General features: G+C 41.9%; 2 long non-coding RNA genes across 28 annotated transcripts; both read left to right on the top strand.

Annotated features, from left to right (window-relative positions):
- The first annotated feature begins 5,730 nt into the window (after window positions 1-5,730).
- On the top strand, window positions 5,731-12,657 carry LOC127320999 (uncharacterized). 3 transcript variants are annotated; one of them, XR_007863772.2, is made up of 12 exons: window positions 5,731-6,003; window positions 6,085-6,436; window positions 6,527-6,674; window positions 6,957-7,127; window positions 7,343-7,412; window positions 7,590-7,677; window positions 9,029-9,237; window positions 9,997-10,092; window positions 10,466-10,524; window positions 10,736-10,934; window positions 11,159-11,226; window positions 12,323-12,657. It is a non-coding gene; the product is annotated as an uncharacterized lncRNA (long non-coding RNA). The 3 variants fall into 3 exon arrangements; XR_007863771.2 differs by having other exon boundaries at window positions 6,078-6,436; window positions 6,957-7,102; XR_007863770.2 differs by having other exon boundaries at window positions 6,078-6,436.
- A 5,200-nt stretch (window positions 12,658-17,857) lies between these two features.
- On the top strand, window positions 17,858-26,418 carry LOC127320982 (uncharacterized). 25 transcript variants are annotated; one of them, XR_011747048.1, is made up of 16 exons: window positions 17,858-18,546; window positions 18,679-18,722; window positions 18,932-18,948; window positions 19,039-19,776; window positions 19,908-19,982; window positions 20,863-20,937; window positions 21,036-21,260; window positions 21,363-21,470; window positions 21,609-21,721; window positions 21,805-22,000; window positions 22,957-23,052; window positions 23,725-23,812; window positions 24,267-24,363; window positions 24,678-24,920; window positions 25,011-25,136; window positions 25,968-26,418. It is a non-coding gene; the product is annotated as an uncharacterized lncRNA (long non-coding RNA). The 25 variants fall into 25 exon arrangements; XR_011747050.1 differs by having other exon boundaries at window positions 17,858-18,597; XR_011747032.1 differs by having other exon boundaries at window positions 18,932-19,776.
- The last annotated feature ends 1,497 nt before the right edge of the window (window positions 26,419-27,915 follow it).

Here is a 27,915-nt window from a genome sequence, read left to right as displayed (position 1 = left end):
GCGAACGAGCAGATGCCATGGGATGGCTTAAGTTGGGGCCGAATGGGCGCTAGAGGATTCGGGGGAGGGTTTGCGACTAGATGGGATGAACTTCCGGATGCTTTCCTCAAGAACACAACCAAAGGCCGGTATGCAAGAAGAGAGACAAGAGGAAGAACTCTGCTCTAGATCTCTAGCTTCATTGATCTTAACATGGTTACAGGTTTCTGGATACAAGGTTCCTCGTCTAATCTCCTCTATCGTAACGCGCCCGTAAGAGGCTGTGCCCCCTCTCCTTATATAGGGGAGAGGGTGGCTTACAGTGCAAGAAACCCTAATGGCATCTTTGACTGGACAAACTACTTTACAAAGCTACTTTAATCATGGATGACACTGGGGTCTTCTTTAATCAGGGACGCTGACGTCCTCCGGCTTCTTTCAGCGTCACCCTTCTCTTTGGCGCCAGGGCTCCGATTAAAGTCACTTTGCTTAGCTCATCCTTGTCTTCTAGCTCTGAAGAGAATCTTTGACCAGTCTTGCCGACAGGCCCTTCTTTTCGGTATCTTCTTTATCCGGTTCCGGTATACCCCTCCTGGGGAAACCGGCTTAGCTTCACTTAGCCAAACTCTTATCTTTGTGCTCCGGTAAGAATATTAAACCGGTATCTTGATGGCTCAAACCATCCGGTTTGGCATGCCTTTGGCATACCGGGGGTCATCCCCCCAACATTAGTCCCCGAAGCTGGTATAGTCTGGTGGATTCTATCCAACAGACCATGCCAGGTTCTCTTGTTTTATAGGATACCGGTTTAATCCTTTCAATGTGTGATGGGCACATACTTCTCCTTTCTTCACTTTCTCTTCCTTGGATCCGGCATCTTTGCCCGGACTTTTCTTTTCTCTCTTTGCAAGGTATCCTCCGGTTTCTTTTGTCCGGTATCTTTAGCATTTACTCTTTCCTCGGCGAAGTCGAGAATATCTCGGGCCCCGCACCTGTCAGTGACATGCGCACTGTTAACTGGTGCGCCAGTGTCAGAGGTCACTTCGCTTCGACTCCCGCGCGCACATTAAATGCTCTGCTGCGGATCCTCATCGCCACTTCGGATCTGTGTGCCCCTCCGTGTGTCTTTTATTTCCTTGCGTGTATCATCGTGCCACGTGGCGGCCCGCGGAGCGAACCGCCGCGGCCCGACGGTTTTCGGCCCATCTTCTCTCTTCTTTATAAGGAGAACCGCCCCCTCTTCTTCCTCTTCTCGCATTCTCCACCCTTCGCGCACAGTGCTCCTCGCTCTCTGCGCCTTCGCCGTTCTCCGTCTGCCGCCGTTCGCTCGAGCTCTGCGCCCGGCGAACTTGTGCCGCTCCTCCGCCGGACTTCGCCGTGCGGAAATCCCTCGCAGCGTCTCCGCTGCGACCGCTGCATTCACGCTTCCTCGCGCCGTCCTCTGCTTCACCGTCGTGGGAGCTCCTCGGTGACCGCAGGCCCATTGCTTCGCCGGTGAACTTCTTCCCTAGCGATTGCGCCACCTCAGGTTGGTTCCAATCTCAGTTTGCTTGTCCTTTGCTCGTTTTCTAGATCTTGGGTCGACAGTGTTTTTATTTCCCCTTTTCCTTTGATTTTCCTCTTACTCGTAGATCTTCGCGCGGGGGCCAACTGTGGGATTTCTGTTTTTCTGCCTTTAAATCAATGTCTAGCGAGGAATCTTCCTCTGCCTCCTCCTCTGCCTCTTCTTCCGGTAGCCGGCGTAGGCAATCTTCCGATAGATCCGCCGATTCCGCTTCGATGGATACCGATTCCGGTAGCCACGGAGAATCCGGTAGCTCTAGCCAAGCTTCCGGTGTAAACCCTTCCGCTGTCACTCGTGGAGCCTGGATGGGCTCCAACGTCACTGAGTACGAGATCGACTGGTTATACCGGTCCCGCAGGATTCCGGAAGGAGTAACCTGCCGGCTTCCCGGTGACGAGATTGAACCGGTGCTTGAGCCCGGTGAACATGTTGTTTTCCTCGCTCACTTTGAGCGCGGCTTCGGCCTTCCTGCTTCGCTGTTTTTTCGGAAGTTCTTAGATTTCTATGAACTTCAACCTCATCACCTCCCTGGCAACGCCATTTTTTATCTTTCCTGCTTTGCCACCTTCATGGAGGCCTACATTGGCATTCGTCCCACTCGTGAGACGTTTGCCCGCTTCTTTGCTCTGCGGATCAATTCCGTTCAGGGCAAGGAAATTCCTAAGCCCAAACCCCCCGTGCAGTGCGGGTCTTGCATTATCGGCTCCCGCCAAGGGAGCACTTTCTTCAAATTCTCCGGCCTCGAGTCCTGCCGCTTATGGCAAGGGACCTTCTTCTACGTGAAGAACAACGGCCCCGCGAACCTTATCGATCTGCCGCCCTTCAACGCGGCGCCGCCCAGCAGAGCCAACTGGAGCTACAACCCGAAGACGGATCACGTCGAAACCAACCGGGTGGTACGCTTCATGGCGAACTTGATGAAGGAGACTAACATCTGCTCGGATGATATCATCCGCACTTTTATCTCGCGCCGGGTGCTTCCTCTCAAGCGCCGGCAACATAGGATGAGCGAGATGTATGGTCCTGGTGATCCCACCAAAATCACCGGCCTTCCCCTCTCCAAGAAGGACGTCGTCCGCAAGGCTAGGCAAATCTGCCAGACTGCCATGCCGGTTGACTGTGAATGGGGCCTCCTTCCTCTCAGCACTACTAACCCTCCGACCCAAGAAGTAAGAGATTACGCAATTCGGGTCGGTTTACCGGTAACTTTTACTGTTATTAACTTCTTTTTTCTCGTTTCAGGCCAAGGATCGCTTCCCCACCATTCACGCAGAGCGACGAGGCCCTTGCGTGAAGCGTGCGCTTGATTCTGTCGATCCGGATCCATACATCCGTTGGAAGGATCTGAAGATGGGCAAGACCCAAGCCTCACGCCTCGGCAGATCTGTGCCGGAACCAACCGGTTCGTCCGATGACCTGACCTTGCCCGAGGTACCTTTCTTTTCCGGTTTCTTTTACTTCTTTCATTATTGCTCTTTCGCGGATCCTTTCTCAACTATCTTGAACTCGTAGATCCACGAGCACGCGTCGCCCTTGCGAGCCGAGGCCGGCTCTGAGTTCGTGGAGAAGCTGATGGCCCAGGGCCAAAAGAACAAGGTTCCGGCCTCCGATGCCGGTTCCAGCCAGGCCCCTCCCCCTAAGCGCTTCCGGACGGAGCCTCTGGGGGAGAAGGAAGTGGGCATGCGGCGCTACAAGCGCAAGCAGATGCCGACCGCCTCTGGGTAAGTTTCTTGTTTTCTTGCTTGTTTCTTTTTGCTAAGTTCTTTTTCCGGCTTCTTTTTCCAACTGTCTCTTTTTCTTTTTCTCAGCCCTGCGCTCAAGCTTGGCTCAAGGCCAGCGGGCTCTGAGGGTTCCGCGAGGACCTCAACCCCTCCTCCTCACTCAAGCCCGGCACCTTCTGATGCCGGCAACACCTCTGCCTCCCCTCTTGGGGGCACTACAAGTTCAGGGCGTGCGGCCCCTACACCGCCTGAACACCGCACGGAGGAGGACTTCGTCTCCCCTCCCGAAAACCAAGATACCGGCGCCAGCAACATCGGCGCCGAGGAAGAAGCTGCCGGGCGGGCGGAACCTTTGGTTCCTCCCGTCCTTGAAAAGAAGAAAATTTCCGCGCCGGGAACTTCCGCGCCGGAAAGTTCCAACCTAGGTGACGCGCCTAACGCTCCCCCATCTCCACGAACTGCTCCCACGCCACCGCCGGATGCCCCTCGCACCAAGACATCCGGGGCTGCTCCAACTGCGCCGCCGCCCAAGACCTCCAGGCTCATCGAGGGGAAGGCGACGGCCTCCAACGCCCCTTCCGGCGGTCAGCAGCCCCTGGTGCTGCACGTCTCCAAGGCCGCCAGCGCTACTAGCGAGAAGGCCACCGGCCTGCTCGGCCGGATCACCGAGTTCCAGCGCGGGGGCCGGGAGCTGGGGCATCTGCTGCCCTATGCTCAGAAGTGGAACGCCGCGGATATGACTCCGGCGACCCGCGGTATGGGCAAGGACAGGCTGCCGGCACCTGACCCTGTTGGGGACCGGTCTTCCAAGGAGCACTTCATGTGGCTTCGCCGCGCCGTGAAGGAGCTCGACAGCGCGTGGTATGATTCCACGAACAATCTGAGGGTGAGTTTCCAGCAACTCTTTTCAACTTTTACCGGTTTTCCTACTTCCGGAAATTTTTCTATCTTTCCCTTAATTTCATGCCGGTTTCTCTCTCTCTTATTGAATCTTGTCTATCTTCCCAGTCCCCGAGTTTTGTGGTGAGAACGTAGCTCTTAGCACGAAACTTAACTTAAAAGCGCGCAAAACCGGCATTGCCAGTCCCCGAGTTTCGGGCTAAGAACTCTGTTCTTAGCGTAAAACTTTAACTAAAACCGCGTGAAACTAGCACTGCCAGTCCCCGAGTTTCGGGTTAAGAACTCTGTTCTTAGCGCAAAACTTTAACTAATAACGCGCGAAACTAGCACTGCCAGTCCCCGAGTTTCGGGTTAAGAACTCTGTTCTTAGCGCAAAACTTTAACTAATAACGCGCGAAACTAGCACTGCCAGTCCCCGAGTTTCGGGTTAAGAACTCTGTTCTTAGCGCAAAACTTTAACTAATCTCTTTTTCTTGAACAGCTCACGGCTGACGCTCGGAAGGTCCTCTTTGAGGAGCTTCTATGGGAGCACCGGGATCTTGCTGAGGCACATGACAAGTGCCAAGGTAAGTTTTTTGCACTTCCGGCATCTTTTTACTCGTAAACTTTCTTTTTCTTAACACTTATGATTTTTGTTTAATAGTTATCCCGGAAGCTTCCATTGAGGCCCTCAAGGAGCAGCTCGCCGCCGCCCAACGTACGACTTTCCTGTTTTCCGGTTGGCTTGCTTTTCTTTTCATCTTAACTAGCTGGGTGACCCGCGCATTTGCGCGGCTAGTTTCCAAGAACGGTTATGTCTGGAAAGTTTTATATGGCAGCTATATATTCACTCACTCAACAACTTATTCCATTTAATTCATTATTAATAATTACACATCATGTAAAAATATTGTAGTCCTTTGGTTTTCTTCCTCGAAGCATGTTGATTTTGAGTTATTATTTGCTCAACCAAGTTAGCATAACTATTACGTATATTGTTTTTTTTTTGCTTAAACATTTCTCTCACACTCCTTTTGTTGCTTTATCATTCTGATTATGCTCGTGTGTTTTTTTATCAACTTGTATATTTATAAATATTTCAGTAAGTGAATCCAACTACTAATTATATTTATAATTCATAGTGAGTCTATCAATATATGGATTTTATAGAGTTCCAGATAAAAAAAAAACCGTACTTGTTTTGCTTCTTATTCTATAGAAAATGTGGTTCTTTGTCAACCTAATATATACTATATATTAAAGCTGACCCATTTTGCTTTAATCATATTAATCTGGATACTGTTCACTTCACCTTTTCATCCAATCAAATTTCGTCACGTAACCCTTTTGCCCTCTAGATGATAGTAGACTTCTTTACTACTCTTCACTCCTGCCATTTTGCAGTGCAGTTCTGTGACATGGTGTATCTAAAGGTATAATTGATGCCCCCCATAGGGGGCCTCACAACGATTTGCAATTCTGAGCCGTTAAATCTTATCAGATGTTGAATCTTGGCCGTTAATTTTTTTCACTGCCCCATATAAAAACAAGCCCCCAAGTAGAAAACCCTAGCCACCATCCTCTTCTGCCCCTCACGCTCGCGCCCGCCGCCAACAGCTGCCCTCACGCTCGCGCCAATCCCTGCCCCCATCTCTCCCCCAATCCCCTCCTCCATCTCCTCCTTAATCCCCTCCAGTTTCTCTTCGCCCCTTCTCCTCCTATATTCTTCTCCATGGATGCCGAGGCAAAGGGAACCATGGCTTCATGGATGAGGAGGTGGAGCTCGATGTGGAGGAGCACCCGGGAGGTCCCAGCAGCGCCCCATGGAGGATTTTCTCGCCATCTACGCACCATGCCCAGGTGGAGCAGTTTATTTTTACCTTGACTTCCCACCTCCTTCCTAAACAACTTCTTATTTGCTCCTCTGTTGTAAGGTTGAAGGTGTGCAGGGAAGGTGTTTGTGTAAATGCCTAAGGGCAAAACTGCTATGGAAAGATGATAATTTATGTGCATCTAGACAAATCCAAGTTGTGGTAAGCCATCCATGCAGCTCGAGAAGCTGATGCCCTCACACCTGTCAAGGAGAGGCTCCTCCAACCTTGGCGCCCTTCTCTCTGCCCGTCTTCCTCTCCCTAAGCTCGTGTCGCTGCGCCGCGACATCACACAAAATCGACAATGTGGACGACATGATGGTGAAGCGGTCGACGGATAAGGGGATTAGCCGTCGGAAAAGAATTTAGCGCTGCCCAGGCGCTGTAGTGAGCGGAGTCACGGAGAGCTGCACCAACTCGAGGTGAGTGGCGATGGCCGTATTTTCAGATATCACCACTGCATCCTCCATTCATGCCTTCTCATGGGGCTATAACCCCTTCGTGGTGATCAGGCCAATCCTAATGTGACGCTGCCAGCCAGAACCGAGAGGAAGATAAGGTGGAGAGGGACGGGACGGGGGAGAAGGCCTGCATCCTCATCGACGACGAAGATGGGGAGGATGCAAAGATGGCTTCTTCTTCTTCATCCAGGACCTGCAGGTTTCTCTCCTCTGCCCTCTCTCTCTCTCTCTCTCTAGATCCCCTTGTTCCCGATGAACCAATTTGGTGTAGATGATTGTATCATTGATCGGGAAAGGAGATGTGTGTGAAGGTGTTGATTTTGCACATATTTGGCTTGCTTTGGCATGTGATTGGTTGTGTCACTTGGGCAGCAGTATGTGAGGAGTGATTGCTCCTACATGTTTAGTTTAATTTTCCAATCTTTCATCTGATCGAATCATTTTTTCTTGGAAATTTTGGGTCTGAGACTTTTTATTACAGATTATGTAGGTAGTTCACTGGGTAACAAACTGGAGGAACGAGATTGGTGCGAGCTGGCAATGCGGAGATTCAAGAGGAGTGCACTGTCGCGACTTGCAACATGAGGAGCTCTGTCACCATCTCCGACTTCTCCCATCTACATGGTTGTGAGTGCATTCACCCAATATTGAGGTTCCTCTCTCTCTCTCTGGCCGTCTGGGTCACTGGACGGTCCTCATGTAATGGAAAGCCAGAGCTAAAACTTTTATATATTAGTGTGTTATGAAATAAGAAGAGGTGTAAAATTACCTACGTTAATACCTACTTTGCTATGAAATTTGGTATGTTCTAATGCCTATTAATTTGTTGGTGCATGATTGTCAGTCCTCTTTAATTTATTTGATCAGGTCTGTTATGGAAGAAGAACATGAAGTTCTATAGAAGATTAGGCCTAATCTTCATGTTCTACATGTAGTGGTTAGACCTTTTCCCCTATACCGTAGTGCAAGCAAGATTTTTTTTTTCAAAGAAAAAATACTCTTGCTGTCCTCCCATGTTTGTTAGGTTTTCTTCCAACTTATATTTGTTGGCTATTGTCTATAAACCCTAATCTGTATTTTTGGTAGTATCTTATGTGGTGTCCCTGCTCAATAGTGTGCTCTGGAGCTCTGCGCCACGACCGACAAAGTGGGAGACATGCAGCACTGCATGCTGGCTACCACTTCCCTCCATCAGCGCTTAGGTACACCCCTTTTTTCCATGCTAATTGCTGAATGAAGTTGCCTGGTGGGTTATTGAGTTCGTGTGGTTGTGATATATGGCTGCAACTGGCCAGCTTTGGTTAATTCTTTTTTCAGTGCATACATCACTATTATACCTGCTCCTTTTCTTGCTTATGATCATGTATACTACATTCATTTCTGGGAATTTGAGTATCGAAGAAGGCTTGCTTTTCTATGTAATAGAGCAACCAAAATGATCATTTACCTTTTTTATAGGGGATTGTCCTTTTTGAAAAAAAAAACAAATTTCTCTATGATTATTTGTTATGCAGCAGCCATTATCACTATATTGATTTCACTTCACATATAGGTTCGTTATTGCGGTTATTTTTCAGAGTACATCAATCTAGAATAAGGATCTTGCTTTTCTATGTAAAAGAGCAACCAAAATGACCATTTACCTTTTCAATAGAGGATTGTCCTTTTTGAAAGAAACAAACTTTTCTATGATTATTTGTTATGCAGCATCCATTTTCACTATACTGATTTCACTTCTCATATAGGTTCCTTATTCCAGTTCTTTTCAGAGTACATCAGTCTAGAATAAGGATACTTAGAAAGTTCACTTTTCGGTGTTTTCTAAATGTCGTTCTATTTCTGCTAGATAGAACACCATATAACACGATGCAATATATTATATCGTCATATCCACCAAAATTGTATGCTTTCCTTGATGTTTTTTCTGTCATAACGAACTGTATGCCTAATAGTTGGAACCCTGGTTGGTTATACATAGTTATTTATTTTCCCAAGTGCTTAGTGTGTGCCTAGCAGCTTGCACTAGAAAACTGGATATGTGGTTCCTGTAATCCTATTAATTTACAACTAATAGTGATGAAACTATTTATGAATGTGCAAGACGGTCATTGCTGCTCTATTCAAGGAGGGGAAGACATCAAAGCAAAATAGTAGAAAAGAAATGCTATTTTCTCTCCCTAATGATTTTGTTATAGTAGGCAATCAAGTTCCTTTCGATGACTATATTGAGATGTGTCTTGTACCCAGAGGGAGTTCGCATACCTAAAATTTAATGCTTTATCTACAGGTTGTATGTCAATTTTACATCTTTTAATGGGCTTTGCTTTTAATCTGTCTTCATTGTTCTCATGTTATTTAATGAGTATGTGAGTGCTAATAGACACTAATTCATTCTACCTCCCGTTCGTTTGGATTTTGGGCCATTGGATCGATGGCACCTCAGAGTGAATCTTTCAGATCGAGAGGGTTCTATTTCTTCTGTGCTCGATGCAGCAAGAATCGAATTGACGGGAATGCCAGTGGTTCATGTTTTGGTTTTTCCTTATCTCGCAGGGAGACTTCAAGCACATGGAGGACATGAAGCACATGGTGGCCTCCGAGACGCTCCCCGACTCCGACCAGAAGCTGCAGTATATTGCACCACCTGACAGATTGGTTGCCATCTGCTCGGCAACATTGGGTATCTGTGCAATTAGGTAGTGTATACCGTAGCTCAGACAATCACCAAAAGGGGTGGGATTGGACACCCTGTAGCAAACAAGGTAAAAGTTCTCTGAATAAAATGTCTTAACCTGCTTCTCTTTGTGTTGCCTGATGTGTGTGGGTGAGAGAAATAAAAAAGGAAACATTAGAGTTCTTCATTGGTTTATCCCATTTTGTTTAGCAGGAGTAATAAAATGGACGTATTATTTTTGTGGATTTGTATGGAAACTCATTCTGCACATGAGGTTTTGTATATTAAAACTATTGATTTGATTACACTTTCTGCTTGAACTGAGGTTTCTTTTTCCCCTCCTAATTATGGAAGGCATTCATGTTTCATCCCCTGTTTTTGTACACTAATTGTAGATCCTAGCACACCTTAATAAGTCAATACATGGTTTCATTTTCTAGGTGGGATAGTATGTACTTTAACTAGGAAGAGCTCAAAACTGCAGCATTTTACGACACCTCTGTTTGTGCTTTAACAAGGTGAAGAAATTTCACACCGGCTCTACAACCAAACCCTGATAGTGGAGACTCATGTCTCTTTTAGAGTTTAAGCAGCAACAAAACTATGAAGTTTGACGACTATGATCAGACTAAAAGAGATATGATGCACATTTACTTAGTAATTTGTGTTATGTTCTACATCTTTAATGTTTTATTTCTAAGCTGATAAAGTACAAAAGTGTGACCATAGTATTAATAAATTGTTGAATGTACCAAAGATGAATTATTGAGAGAGCAGTTTGCAATGTTTCAATGGTATATAAAGCATTTATTTATGTGATGAACTGATTATTCCCATTCATTTTCAGGTTTAGGAGCCACTATGCATTGCAGTTGTTGTACCACAAATGTCGTCTTCCTTCACATATTTACTATCGAACTCCACTTTATTAAATACGTAATAGGTACATTCTTTGTGTACATAGGTCAATAAACATTTCATATGCTGTACCTTTTGGCTACAGATTTTTTTGGCATAAGATAGAGTGTTCCTTATTTGATGGACCTATCGCTTTTTTTATGAAGTGTTAGGTCGCTGAGATGTTTGCGAGCAAAATAATCTAATCAGGCCCTATATCTCTTTTTTTAATTCAGTCTTAAAGATTTTATGTAGCATATCTTTGATCTGTTAAATCTTAGTGAGTTAGCAAGTCATTCTACGTTAATCTCTCTTTGTTTTATATTGTAGTATATGCTCCTGTAAGAAAAGTACCCTTAGTTTTGCATGGAATTTGTTTCCATTAAATCCTTACATTCTTTAGATTTCTCCTATTGCAGGATGATGATGTGAACATCTTGGGTGGCAACAAATAAAGTTTCGGTTGTATTTATTCTAGGTAACTTCCATATTCTCGGTGATAGTCCCTGCTTTTCTAAAGCATAAAATAGGCTTACAGTCAATTCATAGTTTCTTATAAAGTTCAATTCCATGGGTGGTTGTAGGAATGGAAAGGGAACAAAATGTAGCAATATTGTGAAATATTTTGGGTTTTAGTTTCGGAGATCTTTTGCACACAGGAGTCATTATTTTGTAACTTGAATGTGTAGGTTCTTCACGAATTTCAGTCAGGACAATCTGCTGACTATATAAACATCAGATATCGCACCACATGCCACCAGCTCAAGAAGAGTCGCACCTTGAAAAAATAGCGCCATGACCTGGCAGGATGTCGTGCTACGCCAAATACTACTGTTATGTCTGTGGGCCAAGATGACAATTGCGTGTTCTTAAAATGAGATTATACAGGTAGAAGCATACTGGTTTGATTAAACTAATGTGAAGTTGGAAACTTGGTGTTTGTTATCATTTCCTTCTGTGCATGTCTTCAGAATATCAAAAATCCAGTTGTTGGTGTCATTTGAATTATATTTGTGTGATTTAAAAAGTAAGCAATGCATTTGTTATACATTGGGTTTCATATTTCAATATACCTGGGGGGATTATTTAGGTTGTGCTATACTTCTGTGCAGGGAAACCTTATGAATCAAGTAGTGCGCTGATGAGGTTAATAGGTTTTTATGGACGTGAGAGGGATAAGGTATTCTCTCCATACCTAATAATTTATTTCTTCATAAGTACATTCTTTTTGGTGATTCTAATTATTTAAGTGTGCCGGTATCCACTATTTTACATTATGGGACAGTTGAGCTAACGAAAACACAATCAGCTTGCTGCTTTGTGTCTGGCATTAAATACCGAAATATCTGCACTCTTCTAAAATTTGGTACAGTTGGGCTAACAAAACCACAATCAGCCTGCTGCTTTGTGTTGGTTAAATACCGAAATCACTGCATACATATCACGACTAGCTGCTATATTTTGTTTGTTTTAGTTTGAGATCATAGGCCATTAATGGTTTATGAAGATAATTTCACCAAGAATAGAAGGTTGGTGATTCAGATCAGAGGTCAGTGTGAGCATCAAGCACTAGTGTTCAGCATGTATTGTTTAAGTGTGACGATTATATCATCATATTAACAATCACAATGATGATGTCGGGTATTTCTTTTGGATACTCAAATAGCTTAGTATTGTCCATTTGAGCATCATATATGGTATTGATACAGTGAAATTATCTGATACAGTGTTATACATAACATTACTGCTGGTGCATTATTTAGGCAAGGAAAGCTTTCACCATTTATTTCTCTTCATAATGATAATTTGCAACTATGGTATTCTGAGCTTTGAACTTGTATGCTTTTGTTGATTGGGGTAGATTCAAATGCATCGTTGTAAGTTAGGCATGTCTCCCATCTATGGCCTCTGCATGTACATACCCTGTTCTATTCTATTTTTTTTCTTGGGTGTGCATTTATCTCTTTCTAGGTACAATATATTTTTTGAGTGATACAATCTATAAAAGTTACAAGTTATCCTTATCTCCCATGGTTAGATTTTCCAGACCTGGCATGTTTGTGTAATTAGAGAAGAAATATCTTATTTTTTTCACTCCTACCCGTGAATCCTTGCTGAGTTTTCATTTTCATCTGGTTTATAGATCCTAATAAAAATTTGCACATAGGCTAGAGTTAACATTTTACGCATCAACTTGTCATGATCTGCTAGCTTACAAAAATTTATTTTTTCTGATATGATCATTGTAACTTATTTGGCAATTCATAACTATGAAGCTTCAGCTACGTATTCCAAACAAGGTTATATTGAGGCTTGGACATACCAGAGATCAACCCGTCGAGAAGCATGCATATACCAGGAAACCAAAGAAACAGCCTAGAAGCATGCGGTTTGTCCAGGACGAGCACTGCACCTGCAATGGAAAATATAAGCCACTTATCTACACTGCCAGAAGTATCTACGTTAGCTCCAAGGAAAAACACTTGGTTAATATGGAGCACTCCTGGTCTACTGTAATATTAACAATCGCTCTGTAATTGTAACAAGTTCCTCTCTTGGTTTGCTATCATGGCTACTGCACTGGGATAATAGTGTTTTCATACAATGTTGAGTTTCATGCTACACCATATGCTTCGAATCGACACATGAATATATAGATCCAGCTGACTCAATCATTCTTATAAGTGCATATCAGTACAGTTTGCTATCACCCTACGATGCAGACTTGAATGTACTTACATATAGGCTCCTTTTTACATGCAGACTCAGTGCTGATAGCCAAATGTGCATATCTGAGTTTGAGTTAAACAGCTAAATGACTGCATTATTTCTCTATATTGATGAGGACTATCATTTTCGTTCATTGTATAAAATGTTGTATATTTCAATGGGAGACTGAATTCCTAGGGGCATTTACAACACAGTCGCTTAGAACGGGTGCCAGGGCTGAAGTCCCACTCATTATCCTTTATTCCCGTCAGAGCTGAGGAATTTGGCTTGCTTCGATGCGAGAAGAGGTGTCGGGAGCTAAGAGCATCTTCAGTCACGTCCCCCAAATGACGTTTGGGGGACGACGGATAAGAAATGGAGAAAAATACGTTCCAGTCGCGTCCCCCAAAGTTAAATAGCACCTCATTTTATGTCCGGCGTCCCCGGTAGAAGCAAATTATCCCATTATCTAAGGGGACTTGCATGCCATCAATGATGAACCAACATGGTTAAAAAATTGGACACCCTAAATGAAAGTCGATTAGAAAATCCCCAGCCTATTAATCGCTACATCATCTCCCCTCCACACACTCGAGCATGATACCTACCCGCTTATCTCATTCCCAATCTATATAAACAAAATCTGAAAATGATTAAAAGATAATTGATGAAGAGTGAAAAAATAAAAAATGAAGAATGAGTCTAAAAAAAATGACACACATTTAGAGCTCGTTCGACAAAAATGAAGATTGATATACTTAGCAAATTCAGCTAAACAAATGAGAAAACCAACAAATGATTTTTAATGAGATATAAAAAGCTCACTATGGATGAAGGCAAATTGCCGGTCTGCCACTCATTTGCTCAGTTCCCCTTTTTTCTCCCACTAAAAAAAGCTGAGATTAGTGACTAATAAAATTATAATGAAGAACTGAGCAAATTAAAATGAAGAAATAAGTAAAACGAACTGAAGAAGAAAAATTAATACAAATGAGATAGAGAGCTCACCCTGGCTGCAGGCAATTGCTGCTTTGCTACTCCAATTCTTTGTTCCTCTTTCTTCTCCAACTTCTCTTTCCCACTAAAAGCAAAGACTAAAGAAACCACGTGGAAGACCAGTCCAAAAAACTCTCAGAAATCCGCAACTGACTCTGAAGAATAGTGAACAGGATCAAGACTGAGATGAAAAACTGAAGGTATATGAATGGATCACTAAACTAAATAACCTAAGAATCTGATAACTGAAGAAAGAAAGACTCGCAGTGATGATAAATGGAAAAGAGACTACGATGGGAACTGGAGAAAGAGATACTATAACTGAAAAGCTAACGAAACATGAACACTAACTAAAGGCTGAGGAAGAATGGGTGACTGAAACTTAGATCCAAACTGCCCAATTTCCACAAGCCCCCGCTATACGCTGTAAACACCCAGTACAGCTACCCTCGTCCGTCTCTCTCAATGGTGACAACCATAACTTAAAATCACGGACCCAAACTCCCCAGCCTCGACAAATCGTGCAGAACATAGAACACAGGTCCAAAATCTCCCTTCCCCATAAACAGGAAGCACAATAATTAGGAGCACGATATAGACTCGATACAACATCATCTGAAAAAGGAATCAGCGCGCGGAGGAAATCTCCCAAGCCGGCGCCGGCGCCAGACCCTTCAGCCGTCCCGCCAGTCGGTAATCCCCTTGGACCGGCCAGTGGCCACATCCCGCGCCAGACATATCGGTCAGCCGCCGAGACTCCCCGGAGCACGTCGATGAAGAGGACTAAGGCGTGGTCGGCCACGCCGGTGGAGAAGGTCTCGCCATCGCCGGCCACAACGACGCCCTGGCGCGCGCACTCGACGAGATGTTAGGCCGCCCGCTCGCCCCGCCGGTTGTCTCTCCCTCTGTGAAAGCTCGTGGACACACTCCGACAAGAGTCACCTCCCAAACAAAGAAGACACGTGGTGAGAAAAGACATGGGAATAAGCGGGCGGCCCTAGCGCGCGGTCGCGCGCGCAAGCGATCGATTTCCGACCGCGACTTTCCATTTTTGGACGGTATCGTATTCCGGGAGATTTCCATTTCCGTCCCGCCGACGACTGCTGCTGTCCGCCCGCCCGCGCATGCAAAAATTATTCGCGTCGCCCGGTGTTCGAACACCCGACCTCAGGGTCGAGAGCAGACCAAGCAGCACTGCTAACCAACAAAGCTGCCAATGATTCTTGTCCGCAAGAGAGACACATATCCTTTTTACACTAAAAAACCAGCGAAACGAATTAGATAAAAGCAAATCGCGTGTTCTCTGATCCGTTTTTAAACAAGGATTTCGAAAGGTAAATTTAGTACGCGGAAAATTCTTAATTATTTTTTACAATTATTTACCTAATGTTTATCATACATACGAATATGTTAACATAAATAGTTATTTATCAACCCATATACCCGTTATTTATCAACGGTACATGTGAGTAGTTATCCATATGAAAATCTAAATTTTATTTAGAATATTTTGGTGACTTGTTTAGCTTAAAATTTATCAACCCTCTACCCGTTGTTTATCAACGGTATTTAAAAAAATTATCGACCAAAAAGCTACTTTCATTTAGAATATTTTAGCAAATTTTTTAGCTCACAATTTATCAACCCCTACGCCCATTACTTATCAACAGTAAATACGAAAAGTTATCTACCCGAAAACCTAAATTTTATTTTGAATACTTTAGTGACTTTTTCAGCTCAAAATTTATCAACTGTATACCCGTTATTCACATTTTTAACTCACAATTTATCAACCGCGTTGGCTAATATTTATCAACGGTAAATACGAAAATCAACCCGAAAAGCTAATTTTATTTAGAATAATTTTTGGGAACATTTTGAGCTCATATTTTATCAACCCCTATGTTCATTATTTAGCAACGGTAATTGTGAAGAGTTATCAACCCAAAAATTTTATTTTATTTCGCGAAGCCGGGAGTCGAACACACGACCTCGGGGCCTAGAGCGCGAACCGAACCACGCTGCTAACCGTCAAAGCAGTGAAAGATGTTTGTTATAAAGGAGACACGTATCATTTTTACACTAAAAATCCAGCGAAACGAACCATATAAAACTTAATCGCCTGTTCTCTAATCCCGTTTTCAAATGGGGATTCCTAAAGGTAAATTTAGTACGCGGAACAATCTTAAATTTAGCTCATAATTTATCAAGCCCTATGCCCGTTAATTATCAATGGTAAATGTGAATATTTATCGAGCCAAAAACATAAATTCCATTTACAATATTTTGTTGACTTATTTAGTTAAAAATTTATCAACCCTCTACCCGTTGTTTATCAACGGTAAATTAAAAAAATTATCGACCCGAAAAGCTACTTTCATTTAGAATATTTTAGTGATTTTTTTAGCTCACAATTTATCAACCCATATGCCTGTTATTTATCAACGGTAAATGTGAAAAGTTAACTACCCAAAAACCTAAATTTTATTTAGAATATTTTAGTGACTTTTTAGCTCAAAATTTATCAACTCTATACCCGTTATTCACATTTTTAGCTCACAATTTATCAATTGCTTTGCCCAATATTTATCAACGGTAAAATGTGAAAGTTATCAACACAAAAAGATAATTTTATTTAGAATAATTTTTGAGAATATTTTTAGCTCATAATTTATCAACCCATGTGTTCGTTATTTAGCAATGGTAAATGTGAAGAGTTATCAACCCGAAAATTTAATTTCATTTAGAATATATAAGAAATATTTTAACTCACAATTTATCAACCCCCCTACCCCTTTATTATCAACAGTAAATGTGAAAACTTACCGACTCAAAAAGTTTGATTTCATTTAGAATATTTGGCTCTATTTTTACCTCACAAAGTTATCAACCCTCTATCCATTTTTTATCAATGGTAAAATATGAAAAGTTACCAACCCGAATTTTTTTAAGTTGAAAGAGGTATTTATTTGAGTTGCAAGTTTATTTATTTGAGTTGCAAGTGTATTTATTTAAGTTGCAAGTGGTAGTTCATTTGAGTTGCAAGTAGTTTCCCCACCCGTTTTTTTCCCCTCTTAAAAACCACTAGCCCAAAAAAGGGAATTAAAAAATAGTCCAAATAACATGAATTTTTATACAAAAGTAACAAGAATATAGAAAAAAACATGAAACTAAATTTGTAAAAGGGAATTTAAAAAATCCATAGCTAGGTTGAAGTTTGAATAAAATTACGCAATAACTAATACAATTGAAAAATAGCATAAAAGGGAATTCGAAAAAAACATATTTTTTACGTTTATAACATGTATATTCTACAGTACAAATTGTATATCTCTCTGTTTTCATCAAGAATGACTTTCGGCTCATATGGTTAGCATGACAGGTCCGCTGCGTGGAGGGAGAGCGTGGGTTCGAATCCCGGCGGGCGCGATTAATTTTTTCAGCCGCGGGCTTCGGCACGAAGAGACGCGCTGGTCGAATACGACAAAAATTGTCGCGACTGCGCGTAGGAAATGACCGCTGGAGCGGTCGTTCGCTAGAAAGGGAATTCGGGAATAAGCGGGCACACAAAATCAAACAGATACAATAGAAACCGAACAGAAGAGATCAAGCCCGTAAGAGACATCAAGATGCGCACAACCTTGCAACGATCCAACGGACACGAATATGACTATTCACTAATTTAAAAAACAGGTACTCCCTCCGTTCCTTTTTAATTGACTCAAATTTAGTACAAAGTTGTACTAAATCTGCGTCAATTAAAAAAGAATGGAGGGAGTAACAATTAAATAGGCGTTTATCATTTTGGAATGTGCCGAGGGTATGTATAAACTGATGTATGATCCTGTAGTGGTCTTAGTGCTGTATATCAAATATTTCGTCATTACATCATACTATTACGCCTGGAATATGATATTATTAATCTTAGAAACTAATGGGTTCAAATTATTCAGAATTTCAATACGAAAAGCAAGGAATGCATCCAAAGGCGCGCTTAAAATTTAAGAAATGTATTATCATATTAGCAGCTATTTTTATCTCTGTTATACAAAATAAATATGCACATGAACATCACGGGATCGTGCGCCAAGGCGCACATCTATAATAGATGCCCCCCCATGGGGGTCTCACAGAGATTTGAGCTTCTAGGTCGTTGGATCTTGGCACCAGCTCTTAGGCAGTGGATCTTGTCCGTCCAGTCTGGTGCAGCCTCCCATTCGCTGCCCCTAGATCAAGCCATGCAACGGCCGCAGTCTACCCGCATGCAGCTGCGCTCGGGACCCACGTTTCTCCGGGTCCACTCGTCATTCGCATGGGGTAACTTTTGGTTGGGTCAGGCGTGACCGGAGCGTGAGATAGCCAGCGGGCGAAGCCTCCCCCAATCTGCGTCCTCTCCTTTCTCCCCAATCCCCTCTCCTTCTCCACCCAGGCATCCTCCTCCCACCCTCTTGCTCGGCCGACCGCCCCCGCCTTCTCCACCCAGCCGATTGCGGCTCCACCGGCCGGAGGCCACGGCGGCCGGATGACACCGAGATCGACGAGGAATGGGGAGGCGGCGCGCAAGCTCGAGGTGGAAGGAGACCATGGTGGCTAGGGTTTCTCGATGCGCGTGGGGAGGGCGCCGCCAGGCCATTGACGAGCACTCTCGCGCTCCCATCACCATCCGCCGGCGTGTCTCCGGCGAGAGGAGGAGGCCACTGTTGACGAGCACGATGAGGATGAGGTCGCGCGGGGGAAGACATAGTCGGGCTTGCATGAGGTGCTTGGCCTCCACTGATGCGTCCTCAACTGCGTGGTGAGAAGTGGCCGCGGCATCTGGCCGTCGGTGCGGCTCCGGTCGTGTTTAGTTAAGTCCAGATTGAAGTGGGTCTGCCTTTTTATTCTCCTTTTCCCCATGTTTGACTCCTCTTTCTTTCCTGATGTGCAGCGACCAACACCAAGAGGAAAGCGACAAATCAACTAGAGAATTAGGTGATTACCCAACTCATCTCATCCCATCTCCTAGAGCGGCCTATAGTCTGCCCAATTTCCGTTTGGAGTTCGATCTGTTTGGTTTAATTTTTTGGTCTGGGTTCCTCTTCTCTAGGCTCCAGCGAAAATAAGAGTTTTATATAGCCAGGGATTCATGTTATAGTGACAAGACGAATGATGTTTCTTCTGCTTCCTTCTGATTTTTGCAGCCTGGACAAGTATATGAGTGAGAAAAGTTACAAGAAAAGGATTTCTAGGAGCGTGTCGACCATAACCAAAAGGATGACCATGACCAACAAAGATGATTTTGCTGCAGACTGCATGTTTGATGAGGGAGATGGACCGGGGAAGAAGGCGTTGGGGCTGTGGTGGGCGGCTAGCGGCGAGGACGGGGTCGACCGGCAAGCTGCAAGGCAGCGGAGGAGGTAGAGAAGAAGAAATGGCGGCTTCCAGAGCACCGATTCGTTCTCTCTCTCTCTCTCTCTCTCTCCCTCTCTCCCTCCCTCCCTCCCTCCCTCCCTCCCTCTCTGGTTCATATGAGTTTCCATCGTGGCAGAGTTAAGAGCGGAGGCAGACTCTTCATGTTTGATTTAGCTCCCAAAACATCTCATATAGTGTGTGCAAGATCCATTTTTACCTTTGCATACAACGTGTTTGATTAAAATCCTACATAAGAGTAATGGATGTAATATCTATATTCCATCTAGCTGAAGCTGCAGCAGATGTATAAGAGATAGTAGGTCGCTAGCTAATTTGACTAAGCAACAGATCAAGTTTCTGTTCCTATCCTTCCTGAATGCGCTGGCGAAATAGAACAATGGGGAAATCGTTACTATAGCTTAGAGCTGAGATCCGTGCAGTGGCAGGACCTAGATGCAACGCTTGACTATACACTTTTTGTTCCTTTTTAGATGTGCATCTCTGCCTGCTATGTGATATCCCATTCGCGCTAGCATTTGTAGTGTCTCCATGATGTACTCATCTCCCAATTTTGTTACTGCTGCAAAGACACCATCTTGCTTGCTTAGCGCAGACCATTGGAAGATTTGATTGGGTGAGTGCGTTTGTGTATGTAAATCAAATATATCCATTCACTTTTTTTTTCGATGCATTTCCTATGGTTTCTTTGCCTTCCGCCTTGTCCCCTGATGTGGTTTGTAATGGCTTTGTGTTCCGTCTTGGCAGGTCGGCGCCTTGCTGGAATTGCCGTGTCAGTTGGCCATGGCTGCTCTCGTGGTCTGCTGCCTGGTTGCGTTCTTGGTGAGTATGCTCTATTTCAGCTATCTCTGTAATGCCATGCAGTGGTTATGGAACACGGTTGTATTAGTTTTTTAGGATTCCATGCCCCTGTTATTGGTTTGGTACCCTGAAAACTTTGCCTCACTGTGGGTGTGCATGGCTTAATTTTTTTGATTGTTCGTTTTGTCTGGCAAATGCATCTTACATGCTGACGGTGGCCCAGATTAATGTGTGACACGAGTCTGACAATGAATGTTGTGCTGCGCCCGGATGAACTGGGGTAATTGCTTCTTCGTTGCTGTCTTCTTAATTTATCCTTTCAATGTTCTATTGATGGTCCCATGGGTGTGGTACAAGCGTACAACAAGAGATTGTGTATCACCTTAGGGAGTTCTTCGTGTCCTTAATGCTTGTTCATATAAGGTGATTTTGTAGCTGAAAGTTTGTGGTTTTGTACCCTTGCATTTTGATAATTATTTCATGCCTGAATTATATTAATGTAATAAACAAATGATTGGATATTGAGATGAGAGTAGTATGATTGTTTTTGAATAAAAGAACTGTTTTCTCCATTTTGACTTAATGTGGCAGCAATATACTTGTTTTGCGCTCTAGCAAGCAATCCAGCTACACTTAATTGTGCTGTAATTTTAAGCACCTCAGAAGTTTCAGGCTTAAGTTCTCATAGAATAATTCAGATGCCACAATCTTTCCCAAGATAATCACCCCCTCCCTTACCCTACATAGAATAGTTCTCCTATATACTTTGATTAACTCTCATGTTTCCTCGTGTAATCTTGGTTTAGTGTATTTCTGTTGCAGTAATGATATGATGTGATGACAGTTGTAAACAACTTGATTAGCAGTTTCTGGGTATTAGATAAATAAACGTTCAATGCAGATAAACGCCCTGGCGTTCATGTTCGATGGCATCAACTTCTGAGCATCCGACTACACGTACTATGCTTACTCCATGGTAATGTAAAACCCTTTCACACCTAAGATGACAAGCTGATGCATCAATTTTAGCGGTGAAACTTCTCAAGACTGAGCCGATCTCATGTAAACCTTCAGGTTGGGGTGGTGTCCATATCCATACACGATGAGGATGATGTCGCACGGGGGAAGACAGATCTGGCAGCAAAGAGAGCCACCATGGGCGAGGACATGAAGCCCTTTGATGATCAAGTTGGCTATATTCTAGGAGTCTGGATTGGTTATACATTTGAATTCTCCTAGAAGGCTCCGCCAACGCGTCTCCGACGAGCGTGAGAGGAGGCCGCTGCTTCTGTGCACACGGTGGGGAGGCCGCCCTCACCGAGCCACCTTTCAATTTCTTATCCATCTTTGGAGTCAGCATTTATCATATTTTCATCAGTTTTTCTATAAATTTTGCTCCAGGTGCGGATTGTGGTGGAGGGAAAAAACAGTTTTAATAATATACCTGGTTCGGTGTATTACCCTGGTGGTGACACTGCCAAGGACTTGTGACTTCAGCTTGTTGCAAATGTATGCATTATTTTTCCGTATTCCATTTGAGTTCAGATTATTCATCATAAGAAGCAAACATTGCAATTTTTTTCTTGAAGTTATCAAAATTTTGCACTTCGAAATTGTTTTGTAACCTTTGTAACCATACCATTGTAGGGCTTTGCCAAATATGCTCGAGTGGAGTGTAAAAAAGGAATGGCTGCGGACTGGATTTAAGCTGCCAGTAACTAACTCAAAGTCAATACGTGACCAGAAATTCAGTAGAAAAGGTGGGTTGCGCATATTCATATTGGAGAACACATTTTTTTTGCTTAAAAAAAGATGCTGACAAGGCTTTGTTACCTGACTTCAGGTTGTTGTTACGGAAGTTCATGATGGTTGAAAGTTTTATGCCCAGACAATAGGTGACTAGAGAGTTTCATCCATTCAACAGCACTTGCATCATTGTTACTTAAAGAGGCACTGGTCAGTGGTGCTTTTAATTAATCCTGTGAAGGGAGATAGTCCTTGCTCAGTTTAGCCTTGAGAACTCCTGGAATAGAGCAATGGTAAGGCTACAATTAATTTACTCACCTTGAAACTAACTAAATGTTCTTGTGTCAAGGTGTAAACCTTACACTTATCCCAGCAGCTGATTTCCTAGAACTTAGTTGGACATTAAACTCAGTAGCTTATTTCCTACAGCTTCATTGAAAATTCCTTTGAGTTTAATTATATCAAATTTTCCGTGCAAAACATTTAGTGGCATTAGTTTAAGTTCTCTTCAAGTACCACCTTTGAGTAAAATTGTGGTCTTAGATCGGACAGTGGTTTGGGTCATTTCATTTCAGATAGCTATGACCTATCATTAGCCACTTCACGTGATGTTAATTTGGAAAATGTCACTCTCTACTTTAGCAAGTGGACCTTGTTGCATCTTTGCTGCAGTCATTTGGTTAACTTAATTTACCTAGAGGATACTTTAGTTTTTATGTTCAAGGAATTTAAATCGCTCATTCTAAGCACAGTGGAAAGGAATTATAAGTTTTGTTCCTAGCTGAAGCAGTATATGTTTTCATGGATTTATTGTTTATATGCCTCTAAACTTTTGATGATTTTGATGAAAAGTCCATATTCAAACACTGACACATAGATTCTGAAACAAGATTAGGAACATATTCTCTACTGCTTTATCTTGGATAATATGCCACCATGTCTTCATTTGTGACGGATGTGCACAATTTGGTAAAAATCTACATGATTACAAAGTTTTATAATGATTTTGATTCCTAAATAGAACTATGATCTAAATAGTTACTGCTTTTCACTTCAATTTGATTATGCCACTTTGTCTTTCTTTCTGCCAGCATTGTATACTCAGGTTGAAAGATTTTTTTCCAGTATGTTGTGAAAAGATTGATGAGCCAAGACTGAAAATTAAACCTGAAACCTTAACAACACGTGTTCTTGTGCTTTGTGTATTTGGTTCCTTATTTTTCTTAAAGGTTACTTATCTTCTTTGTAGCTTGGTCAGCCTGTTTTTGATGATCCAAGCCTTCCGCATGCCCCATCTACTACGTATTCTTTTGGAGATTATTTGATGTCCCATCTACTACACCAGGTTGTATTCACGTTTTGTTTGGATATTATTTGATTGTTTCGTTGACAGAAGATCAAGAACGGACCAAAGTTGTTTGGTCAGCTAACACAGTTAATAACTTACCATTTCTATTTTTCCTTGTGTCGACCATTGCTGTAGTCATATCTATCATTGCTAGGTTTTGTAGAAAGAATATTGATGGGTAATTGACATGTGTTCTAGATTTTGATTCATGTATATTACTGCATTGCTGCCTACCAATGTGCATGTCTTTGTTTGCTATAATATCGGTTCTTTTTACTGTACCTAAAAGTGAGTTGATAGGTGCATTCGATGTTTTGTCTCGGATTATAATTAAGTGAGTAGCTTCAAATGGAATGTTGTGTGCCTTTCATTGGATTTCAGTCTTTTGTTTTCTAAATATTATATGGCTGGTAAAGTGTGTATGTGCGCACAACAGGGTTTTCTAAGCTAAGCTTATTAATTAGTTTCTAACCATTTTTTCATAATTATTACGTTTTTGGAAAGTTTAATCTGATGGTTAATGGTTTGACCCGCCAATGTAGCAGCCACTAATAGACCACTGTTTATTTACTTATGAATATTGCTTTGTTGGCTAAAGTTCAGCCTTCTTGGTAGTTTGGCTGGATAAAGTTCCTATGCTGATTCAACCCATGTGTAAAACGTTTGTAGGCACAGGCTACTGGGGCAGAACCTCAGGCTGATGGACCCCCTAAGAAGAAGAAGGGAGTACTTCGACAGTCGTCCAACAGATTATAAGGTGTGACCATTGGTACCTAAACTGATATCGCTTCTTACTTCGTTGTAGGTTATTATGTAATTTATGTAGTTTGGTCTTAGGCTATGTGTAGTAAGTAATGGGCATCTCTGCTGACAAACTCAACTCTCTACTCAGTAACATATTTTGGTGTAGTAGAATGCCTTTGTTTGTTATAGTAGACAACCAATCTTAGGTTTGTCACGTTTTGCTTTCCGGTCAAATTATTCTATTAGAATTATGGTTACTTCTCAAGGTCTGTCTATAGATCATTCAAACTTCATTCTATATCTCCTGCTTGGCTTATGTTACTTACATATAGCGGCAATATACCATCTCATACTCGATGCATTTGAAACTAAATCAGTACATGGATTTTTTTTTGCATTTCTCTACAATTTAACAAAACCATGTTTAGGGTTGGTTCGAATATTTACACGCTTACTTCCTATTGTAGGAACCTCAAAGGATAATCAAAATTCTTTTTAGAATATTACTCAATCTTATGCTAGAAGAACTTGATGTTTCAAATGATGAATAACATCTTGAGCTATGTGAGTATTGTTCTGTTTAACACCTCTGCGCTGCAAGCGGAATGTTCTCCTGTGTACTCATTGATGTCTGTAATAAAGTCCAAGAGCTATGAAAATAACATGTATTCTGCATGTGTAAAATCCATACATGTGTTGATCTGGCGACAAATACAATCATCATAAACTGCTTATGTCAATTGTCCATAAGCGTTTGCTACTCCTTTTGTGATTTCATTTGATTTATCCTAATTTCATCATACGACTTTTTTCCTATCAAACCTGAAAAATAATTTATCATTCCATTGCCTGATTTTTATCGTTGACGAATTTTACAGGATCATACACCAAAGCGTACATCTAAATCTACCAGGAATTGCATCACCAAAGAGTATCTTTTATTAATTCGCATGTGCATTACACAATTTTCCTACGGTTTACTCCTGAGAGTTGTGTCAAGGGGTGACCTCCAGGAGGCTATTAAAAGTGCTTTCACTTGATGAAAACGGGAACCAAGTACATAAACAAGGAACAAAATGTACCAGGAATTGTTTTAATTATAATCTCCAAACAACATATATGTAGGTACTTTTATTAATAGCTAACAATGCTATGCATTTCCTTTCCGTGCGTTACGCATCCAGTCGACTAATACCTTTCACGTTTCTCAGGACTTGCTTTGTGTGTGGGTAGGAAAAGTTTCTGCTCTTTCATGGAATGTGCGCTGCTGTTCCAAGTGTGCGCTTTTGTACAGATGCAAGCTCAAGGTTGATATATAATCTCTATGTGATATGCATGTAAGTATTTTTTTTGTTTTCTTAATGATGATTTCATAATGACATGTTGTCATACTAAATTGCTGAACCCCCTGGGTTTTAAAAGCTTTATTATGATTATAGATTATACTAGAGAGCAAGTCCAATCATTTTTTCTAGGGAGATTCTCTCAGCATTCTATCAGTAAATAATAATGGACATGTAGGTGAGGTTTCAGGCGTTCGTGCAAACATTAGTCAAACACTAGCTTATTAGTACCCATTTACATCGTCTTGTGACATTAAGACAGAGCACTAAAACAACAAACATGTCAGCTCTGGCTGCATCCTATGTGAAAACACCCGTGATTGTATCACACTATGTTAAATACGATTTAGAATGGATAAAAAGGTGGCATAAGAGGTCGCGATCATAGGTTAGCTAAGGAAAAGAAGATAGTGTTGTTTCTGTTTCTCATTTGCTTCCTCTCTGTGTCCATACTCCATGTTCATTCTATTTATGGTATGACTATTGCACTGACCGCAATGGCCAGGTGCTAAAATTTGATATGTGATAGTACTTTAGTGGAAACACGCCGAGGTTCCTTGGAAAAATCGAGTCAGTTGCCATCTTTGTTGCCACCACTGTCTGAGATTATTCTTATACCTGTTCTTTATTTCATTAGACATGCCGGCATGGTATCATTTTTGTGTTAAAGAAAAAGGGATCAGCCAGCGGGAAAGCATGTAGATGGTACATCAATATAAACATGCGGATATAATTTCCTTTACTCCTGGGTACAACATTTTGTCCTGAGTTGTCGATGCTCTAATATTGAGTGATATTGACAAAAAAAATTTAATCTTATTTCAGTGGTCTACTAAATTGAGCCTGTAATAGATTCTTCGGCTATCAATATGCGTTGCGTCACCAAGTAGGCGACCGAGGAAATCTCTCGCTGAATTGATAAAATTTAATCTCTTGCATGCGACCGTTTGGAGAAATGTCTGGATAAAATGAGGATGAGCTACTGTTCGTAAAATTAGAACCAAGGTTGCATCTATAAAATTGATTTGTACTCATGTTGTGTTATTGTGTAAGGTTGTTTATAGCCTTTTCAGTTCAGCTATTTTGTTCCTTTTGAATACCTTTTAACACGCAATGTGTTATCACCCCTTATCTGATTAGGTTACATTGATATGTTTGTAATAATTATGTTTATGGTGTTCTATTTTTTTCTTAGCTTAGTATATATGTCATATAAAACATTCATTAATGCCAAAGGCCAGGGCTGCTTCTTACTGTATAGTTAATTTACCTTTCATTTGCAGCGGTGTTGACTTTTGGTTTTGCGAGTACCTATTAGTTCCAGGTGTGTTGTGGCCTCTAACAACCTTTCTTGGATTGCTTTTGATAGACCAAGAATCTTAGTTACTTTAATATATTTTCTCATTTTTCTGATTGTATGTAAGTGTTTGCTATTCTGATAGTGATTTTGTCTGCTTTATTTCTTTTGAGAAACCTTCACTTCCTTTTGTAGAGCCTAAAAAACGTATCAAGCACTTCATTTTCTTATCGTTGTTATATAAAAAATACACTGACACGTACTTCACGGGATCGTGCGCCAAGGCGCACATTTAAATCTAGTTAAAGGAATGATGACACGTATGGCTAGGTTTTCTAGACATAGACACGTCAGGATACGATACACAACTTTTGCTCTCGCCTCAAGCATTTGAGCACTGGTTACTTACATGAACATTGCACTTTTTCTTTTGGATTTTTTTAAAAATTCATACTATTTTCAAAAGAATTTTATGGTAATTTTTCGCAGTAGATCATCGGTAATCCTAATAATATGTCGCGTGAACAATATTTAAAAACTCAGTTTCTAATTTCTCACAGTAGATCGTCGGTTGAAATAGTTAGCTTTCGTAATAATTTGTCACGTTAATAATATAGTTAGTTATTTTTTTGCCAGGCGGTTACTATCTATAATTTCCTCAAAACAATTCTCGATGCAATCCTTAAATGTCGACGGTAATTTTTCGGTGTCAGCTACGAAATAGGTCATTGATTACCTAATATTTAATTATTTGAGGGCGCATATTCTAGCGACAATAATTTCTCAACAGTGCAACAATTCAATGTGGTACTTTCAACCTCAAGTTTACTTACGGCAGTAATTTTTTCGCGAGGTGGCAAGTACCTATAATTTTGTATGAAGCAATTTTTCAGTAGACATCTTGAACACGCCGTTAACTACCTACTATTAATTATTTAAGGTCACATATTTCTCTGCCGGTCATTTTTAAACGACGCACAAGGGTAGTAATTATTACACGAATCTTTAACCTCAACCGTTGTTCTGGATAGTAATTACCCGTCGATATTTATTTAGTACTGCATAATTCTTCAAAGATGATTTTAAAAAAAATCCAACATCCGCCACCACTTTTAGTCGGGGAAAATAATGTTGTTTTCTTCTATGGTAACATCGAAAAAATATACTTACTCCACCATCCATCACATTTTCACCTAGAATGACCTTCTTCTATGGTAACTTTACAAAGATTGATTTAGTCTATCACCCGTTGCCTATGTCGGTCAGAGAAATACTACCATTTCTTTTTGTGGAAACACGGAAAACTAAAGCACTCCACCATCCACTGCCTATTTCAACACTTCCGCGGTATTTTAGCAATTTAGATATTGTTTTATTTCTACAATATTTTAACCAACGATCTATAAACAAAAGCACTCCACCATCTGCCACCTATTTCACTGGCACTTCCAAGGTACTTCAGCAGCCCAGATATTG

The sequence above is a fragment of the Lolium perenne genome, chromosome 6, assembly GCF_019359855.2.
Source record: "Lolium perenne isolate Kyuss_39 chromosome 6, Kyuss_2.0, whole genome shotgun sequence".
In the NCBI taxonomy this organism is placed as follows: Eukaryota; Viridiplantae; Streptophyta; class Magnoliopsida; order Poales; family Poaceae; genus Lolium; species Lolium perenne.
The sequence above is the reverse complement of the archived record's forward strand: the minus strand, read 5'-3'. Positions and strand labels throughout refer to the sequence as shown.